This window comes from Peromyscus maniculatus, chromosome 12 (genome assembly GCF_049852395.1).
Source record: "Peromyscus maniculatus bairdii isolate BWxNUB_F1_BW_parent chromosome 12, HU_Pman_BW_mat_3.1, whole genome shotgun sequence".
Lineage (NCBI taxonomy): Eukaryota > Metazoa > Chordata > Mammalia > Rodentia > Cricetidae > Peromyscus > Peromyscus maniculatus.
The window spans coordinates 83,497,306-83,505,390 of record NC_134863.1 but is presented as its reverse complement, the minus strand read 5'-3'; positions in this window follow the sequence as shown (position 1 = coordinate 83,505,390).

Sequence of the window (8,085 nt, the reverse complement as noted above, 5' to 3'; positions counted from 1 at the left end):
TCCATCAGCAGACCCTGACTGTGATCCCCGCACTCAGGGGGACCCTAAACTCAAGGTTATCCTCAGCTACCTAGAGAGTTCCAGGCCAGCCTGGCCTACTTAAGACTAAACAAAAACAAAATGTAACACTTATTATAGGACAGGTGGGAAACTGGGACTCATCCAATAGTACCAGAAGACATCCACCCACGCAGTGAGTATTTTTTTTTTTTTTTTTTTTTTTTTTGGTTTTTCGAGACAGGGTTTCTCTGTGTAGCTTTGCGCCTTTCCTGGGACTCACTTGGTAGCCCAGGCTGGCCTCGAACTCACGGAGATCTGCCTGCCTCTGCCTCCCGAGTGCTGGGATTAAAGGCGTGCGCCACCACCGCCCGGCTGCAGTGAGTATTTGAATGCTGTCACTCTCCACCAAAGATCCCAGAATGCCTCTGGGGAAACTGTTTTCCGCCCTCTCCTAGTGATGTGAGCCTGGCATAGTTATGATATTAATCCAGCCCTCAAGAGGTAGAGGCAAAAAGAGGACCAGAAGTTCAAGGCCAGGTTTGAGGCCAGCCTGGGCTACATGAATGTAGGAAATCAAGTTGTAACTCCCATTCCAATTATTTAATGGTTAATTCATCCTCCATGGCCCTTCTTAATAATTTCACATACTTTTGAATGGCAAGACTCTTGTCTCCTTTATCCTGACTTCTTATAGGCCAGCGAATGAAAATTACATTTTTTATAAAGAATGAATTTCAAGAGCTGGAGAGATGTCTCAGTGGTTATCTTCAAAGCATTGCTGCTTTGAGAGAGGGCCAGGGTTTGGTACCCAGCACCCACATGGTGGCTCACAACTATCTTTAATTCCAGTTGCAGGTGATTCAATACTCTTCAATACTCTCTTCTGACCTCCAAGGGCACCAGGCATATGCATGGTGCACATACATACATACATACATACATACATACATACAGGCAAAACTCATACACATAAAATTTAGAAATCTAAAAAATAACTTAAATTGTAATCAACCTCTGACAGAATAATATTTACATTTTCAGTTATTATTTATTCTGAGACAGGGTCTCTTATATCCCCACAAACAGTGTAGCTCTCAAACACATGATATAGCCCGAGAATGACCTTAAACATCTGATCCTCCTGCCTCCACCTCCAGAATGCTGGGATTACAGGCCTGAACACCCACCATGGCTGGTTTATGCTGGGAATCAAACCTCGTGCTTGTTACCTGAGCTGAACTACATCCCCAGCCCCAAGTTATATCTTTAATGTTAGAAATACAGAATAAGTTTTACAACAAAGCAAAACATACAAGACAGAAAGGACCAGCAGTTGTTCCAGTAAAAACCCAACTGTCTGTTCTTTATTTGTTTTTGTTTTTGTTTTGTTTTTTGAGACAAGGTTTCTCTGTGCAGTCCTGGCTGTCCTGGAGCTCTCTCTGTAGACCAGGCTGGCCTCTGCCTCCCGAGTGCTGGAATTAAAGATGTGTGCGACCACCACGCAGCATTTAACTATCCATTCTTGATACAGCGTGTGGAAACTTTGTGACAAAAAGCTACATCATCTTAACCTAACTATTCAAACCACCAAAATATTTCTCAGTGTCATTCGTGTAAGAGTTCATTTAGCAGCATCGGTCAATCCAAGCCATTTTCGCCCAGCTTTCGACGTGAGAAGCATGGCCTCCTGGTTTGCACTTGAGGAATATATTCTTAGAGCTGTGTAAAGATACCACTTTGTTACCAGGAACCTGGAGCTCTGAAAAACCCAGAGACTTCATCCGTTTGAGTCTTCATGGAAAAGTGGTTTCTTGGCTGCCAGTCCTGCAAATGTGCCTGTGCTCCAGCTTTCAATTGCAGTAGTGCGCCCCGCTGATCCCAGCGGTACTGTACCGTGGTGGTCCTGCTTCGTGTGTTCTCTCGGCCTCTGTCTGTCTGTCTGTCTGTCTGTGTCTCTCTCTCAGTCTGTCTGTCTGTCTGTCTGTCTCTCTCTCTCTCTCTCTCTCTCTCATATAGGTATTCCAGGAGCTCTGCCAAAATCAAGATGTGCCCACTTGTGTAGCAGTGGTACCATTGCTATGGGGGCAACCAACACCAAAAGGTGTGCCCGTGTTTTAGTTACATTTCTATTGCTGGGAAGGGGCAGCATGACTGAGGCAACATTAAAAAGATAAATAAATAGATAAATGAATGAACGAGCGAACGAATGAATGAATGAATGAATAAAAAGCTATTAGGGCGTACAGTTCCAGAGGGTGAGTCCCTGATCATCATGGCAGGCAGTATCACAGAACTCTTCTGGTGTGACAAAACACACCCCCCTGGAGTGGCACAAGTTTTTGCTCTCCTCTGTGTCTGTGCACACCCGTGTGTGCATTTATGAGGAGGTTAAAGTCCTTGAAGTACTGACCGCTTTTTTTCCCCCGAGACAGGTTCTCTCATCAGCTGGAACTGAGGTAGGCTGGGCTGACTGGCCAGAAAGCCCGAGGTAACCTGCCTGGACTCCCAAGGACTAGACGTCATTACAGTACATCTGGATCTTTTTACAAGGGATCTGAGCATTGAACTCACGTCATGTCCCTGTGCAAAAACCATCTCAACTATCACTCGAGCCCAGGTACAGATGGTTTGTGTCACGTGAAGAGTGACCTGACATGACAGGAGGAGAGGGTGTGAGTAGTTCATTTCAGGAAGCCCGTGGGAAGGAATGCAGGATAATGCGAGGAATCCATGGAGTCTATCTAATGAGCAAGGGAATTTATTAGGGGTAACTCACTACAGCATGGGTATTTATCGTAGGGTCCAAGAAAGCTGAGCTATGTCCCACACTGATCTTCCAGGATCTGCCTGGTCACTCCCAGCGTCCAAACAATGAGGGAGCAAAGAGAGCACCACATATGTGCATCCCAGGTCTTAAGGGTTCCTGGTGGCCATGCCCCAGAGGCATGTACTTCAAGGTCATAGGCAGGTGTAGCAGTTATCTGATTCCTCACTAGGGGCGGTGCTTCAAGGTCATACCTAGAACGGCTACCCACTACATCTCTCCCTTTTGTCTAAACAAAAAAGTTCTAACCTAACACAAAACTATATACAATAGAAATGATTACCAAGTATTGTCCAGGAGAAATAAAGGGTAATGATCTAAACAAAATGGAACTACAACCAACAAGAACAACATCAAACAAGAGACACATACTAAAATCCAGAGATTTCCAGAACATAGATAAATGGCGTGTTACAGAGATTATTCCAAAACCAGTCCTATCCTGAAGAATTTGAATCTAGTGCTTACTATGTTCTAGCTAACATACGAGAAAATTGTAACTGTAACTGTTAGTCTTCAACTCCATCAAAGACCTGAGAAGGAATATAATACCTGAGAAAACGGGAAATGCCCAGAAGCAAATTTAGAAAATCTCGTGAGAAGAGACAGAGACAGCTGGCAGCCTGGACAGTCACCAAAAGTTTCTCAGCACTGTTGGGGCATCCAATTTGGCTACAGGCCTAGAATATCTGACAGACCATTTTCAGAAGCAGGAATTCTGAAAGATCTTATCCTGTCTTGGCAGAGTTCAGTAGTTGCTTTTCCTTGTGTCCCACTCGTCTGGAAAGGAGAGCATTTGTACTGTCAGCAGTCCAGGTAAGGGTAATTCTTTGCCTAGCAGGCCATTTTGTGCCAAGAAGACAAATTTCCAAACAGAAATGTCTTAGAAGCTCAACATTCTCTCAGGATCAGATCAGTACTGCCAGGAGCAATCATGTCTCATGTTAACAGAATTCTAAGTTATCAAAACATTTAAATGCCATATTATCTAGATCTATGAAGTGTTTGAAGATTACTTATTCATCTGAACTAAGTATCTGTAAATTTGGACAACCTAACTACATAACCATAGAAATGACAAGCATGAGTGACTATAAATCTGTAACTCCTATCTACCTAAATAACCTAAGGACTAAGGCTTCATATAAGCAAGGTAAACAATCTGTAAACAGATGTACAATAAAGGGCAATTACCTCAAAATTGTGACAATACACAAAATATCTTAAACGGAGGTAGAAATGTATACTGCAATATGCAATATGACAGCAATATCCTTAATATGTATCAATATACAAACTATCCTAAATAGAGGTAGAACATACATACAGTGTGACAAATACAATTTTACATTTGTATCAATATACAAAATATGTCAAACAGGAGTAGGAATATATGTACAATACAATGAATATAGTTTTATATTTGTATCAATATACAAATTATCTTAAATAGGAATATAAAAAATAGTTTACATTTGTATCAATATACAAGAATCCATAACAGTGCAAATTATCGAAAGCTGATATTTTACTAAATTATTAGTATATATAATAATCTACCTTAATATCTTATACCTATCCATTCCTCTTTTTCTTTACTTAAGGAGAATATTTAGTCTAATTTTTATTGTTCAACCCCCCAACCCTATAACCATTATCCATAACCTGGAAAAAAAATGAAACCTTTGGGAAAGGGGGTATCATTTTCTTAGAATTGTTTCTTGTTGTTTAGGGAGCAAACATATCTCTGGGTTCCTATAAGAAAGCTAAGATAGCCAGGTGGTGGTGGTGCACGCCTTTAATCCCAGCACTCAGGAGGCAGAGCCAGGTGGATCTCTGTGAGTTTGAGGCCAGCTTGGGCCACAGAGTGAGTTCCAGGAAAAGCACAAAGCTACACAGAGAAACCCTGTCTCGAGAAAGAAAGAAAGAAAGAAAGAAAAAGAGAGAGAGAGAGAGAGAGAGAGAGAGAGAGAGAGAGAGAGAGAGAGAAAGAAAGAAAGAAAGAAAGAAAGAAAGAAAGAAAGAAAGAAAGAAAGAAAGAAAGAAAGAAAGAAAGAAGGAAGAGAAAAGAAAGCTTAGATAGTTAGGTCTCAACAGGACTAGCTGTAGATTCTGGAGCCAGTCTCAGAGTAATGGGTAAGATTGTCTGAGATCTGGCTAGAAATGTAGTATGATGGACTATCTCATCTTGGAACTGTCCTGGAGCGTTTTCAGCCCAAAGTTGATCATGGGCACCCATAGCATCATTCTGGACTAGATAAAGTTGTTGTTGTGGGGCCCCATCTTCCTTCTGGAGACTTAAGAGATTGCTATTGGAAAGACTTATTTTTTACTGTGGAAAACTTGAACATTATTAATATCAAAATGGAAAGTTTGGATTTATTCTGGATAGAGAAAGGATTCTCTGAAAGCAAGGACAAGCATGGAAAGAAATAGAATCTTGACAACAATGGTCCCTACATTATTGGTTTTCTTCTGTCTCACACCAATTGGCTCTTCCTATATGATACAGGATCCCCAAATTCTTCTTATAGCAACATGCTTGGGTTTAGAGAAGCCAGCTTGGTTTATTATTGAATCAGGACCATAACTATTCTAGAGTTAAAGAGATAATGATGTTAGGCAGTTAGATATTACCCCGAAGTATATACTGGTACCAATAGGTCTTTCTTTTCTGCTGCAGATGTCTAAGTGTCCAAGGCCTTATGATTTTCAGAAGATGGGTATTCCTATTATCCTGTAAAGACAAACACCAGAATCCTGCCCCAACCCTTGTTTGTTAAGTTTTTCTTACAACTTGTAGAATCGTCACATTGGTGTATGAGTTATTACTTCTCTTCATCAAGGTTTCTCCTGTTCAAATTGAATTTTTATTAATTTTGTTGGTATCTATAGTTTTTCTTCTCCTGTATAAACAAAAGCAAAACCCCTTCCCCAACATATTATGTATCCCGGTTTCCACCCTGAGATCAACATAATGAAAGAACCTAGCCCTTCAGGCTTACACCCCCAAGCCTCAGGAAAAGAGAAACTTCAAGCACCAGGAAATGAGAAACTAAAAATCTAGTTCCAAGGGCAACCTGACTCAGCCATTGTTCAATCTCCCCTGCAACCATATAACAATATAAAGAGATTTCTGTTAAGAGATGTGCTTAACTGTGACTGGGATAGTTGCAGGTGTTCCAGGAAGGACCACCGTGACCTGTGTGTAAACTCCACTCCCGCCTTGATACCCCCCTTGAGGTTTCAGGAAGAATGTACCTGTTGACATAACTGTACCCCCTCTGTGATCACTCTGTAACCAGACCATGATCTTGTGAAACGAAATTATATGGGAATTGTAATCTTATGGCTTTTGTGGGTTTTTCCTTTAAAAGCCCTCATGGGGCTGCAGTAAGATACAACTCTTGCTCTCAGGACAAGGCTTTGCCCTTCTGTACAGAAGCTTAATAAATCCTCGTGCTATTGCATCAACTGGACTGGAGTCTGGGTTCTTGGAGGGCCCACTTGAGACCCCCAGGTTTGGGGTCCAACAATATCTTTGAAGTAAACCAGTTGGTTTAGCTCAGGAGTTTTTTCTGTCGTCTGCAGCTGTTGTCCCTTTCTCATCAGCATTGAGAAAATTCAAGGTTAATAAAGTATTATGTAATCTATTTCTAGGGGTCATTGTTATCTCTTTCTGTTTATTTAACATATCCTTTAAAGTTTGATTAGATCATTAGTTTCTATGACTGCTTGGCCTGTGGGATTGTGTGGTATACCTGTAGCATGCTTTATATTATAATAAGCAAAAAAAAAAAAAAAAAAAAAAACCTGCCTCATTTTATTTCAGACATATGCTGGGGCATTGTCAGTCTTAATTTGTACAGGTTCCCATGATGGCCATAATTTCCAATAGGTGTGTAATTACAGAATCAGCCTTTTCAGAACTCATAGGAGTTGCCCAATGAAATCCTGAATAGGTGTCAATGGTATGGTGTACATAATTTAATCTTTTAAATTCTGTAAAATGAATTATCTCCATCTGTCAAATTTCATTTCTTTGTATACCTTTTGGATTGCTTCCAGGTAATGGAGTTTGGATGTAGAAGGAACAAGTAGGACATATTTTTATAACTTCTTTGACTTGTTGCCAAGTGATGGGACAGTCCTTCTTCAAACCCTTGCTATTTACATTGTTTTTCTAATGATATTCTGAGGCTTCTAGCATATTATCTATTAATAGCTGATCAATCTCATCATTACCTTGTGCTAGGGGACCTGGCAGACCCATATTGGATCTGATGTATATTACATATATAGGATGTTCCCTATTTCTGATGACTTCCTATAATTGTATAAATAGTGAAGTTAATTCTGTGTTATTAGGAGTAAATTCAGCAGTTTCAATATGTAAAACAACTCTCTCTCTCTCTGCATATTGAGAGTCAGTGACTATATTGAGGGAGTCTATGAAGTCCATTAGTATTATAAGAATGACATACAGTCTGTCTTCTGTACAGAATTGTAGGGGCTTTGAACCATTTTACTTAAGTCTTCTGATTTATATTCTGCCTTTCCTGATTTATTTGTATCAGTATAGAATGTGGGGACTCGAGAGTTGGCTTTTGCCATATAATGTGAGGAAGGACCCATTCATTTCTTCTTATGAATTCTGTTCTCTTACTTTGGAGATAACAGTTGTTAATCTCTCCCAAAAAAGTTACTGCAGGCTCTTTGTCAGTATTCATTATCTTTCCATAAAGAGGAAATCTGCTCATTTGTTAAAGGCATTAGGATTTTGCCTGGTCCATTCCTGTCAATTTATGAAGTCTTAATTTTTCCTTTTAGAATCAAATGAGAGATCTTTTCTACATATATCTTTAACTTCTTACTTGGTTTACATGGTAGAAATACCATTCCAATATAATATCTTCCCTTTGCATCAAAATGCCTATGGGGGAATGTCTAGAGGGGAATATGACCAGAATGCAGTTAAGTTCTGGATTACACAATCTACATGTGCCTCTTGTATTTTCTTTTCTACTAAAGCCAATTCCTTTTTAGCTTCAGCTGATAATTCTCTTGGACTAAGTCCTTGTCCCATTTTTGTGTATTGGCTAAATTTACTAGTCCATCTTTAGGTATTCCAATGATGGTCTGTAAGTTGGAAATGCTTCCTAACAATTTTTGAAAATCATTGAGAGTCTGCAATCGATCTCTCCTGAGTTATACATTTTGGGGGTCTAATTTTTGGAGATCTATATTATATCCTAAGTCAT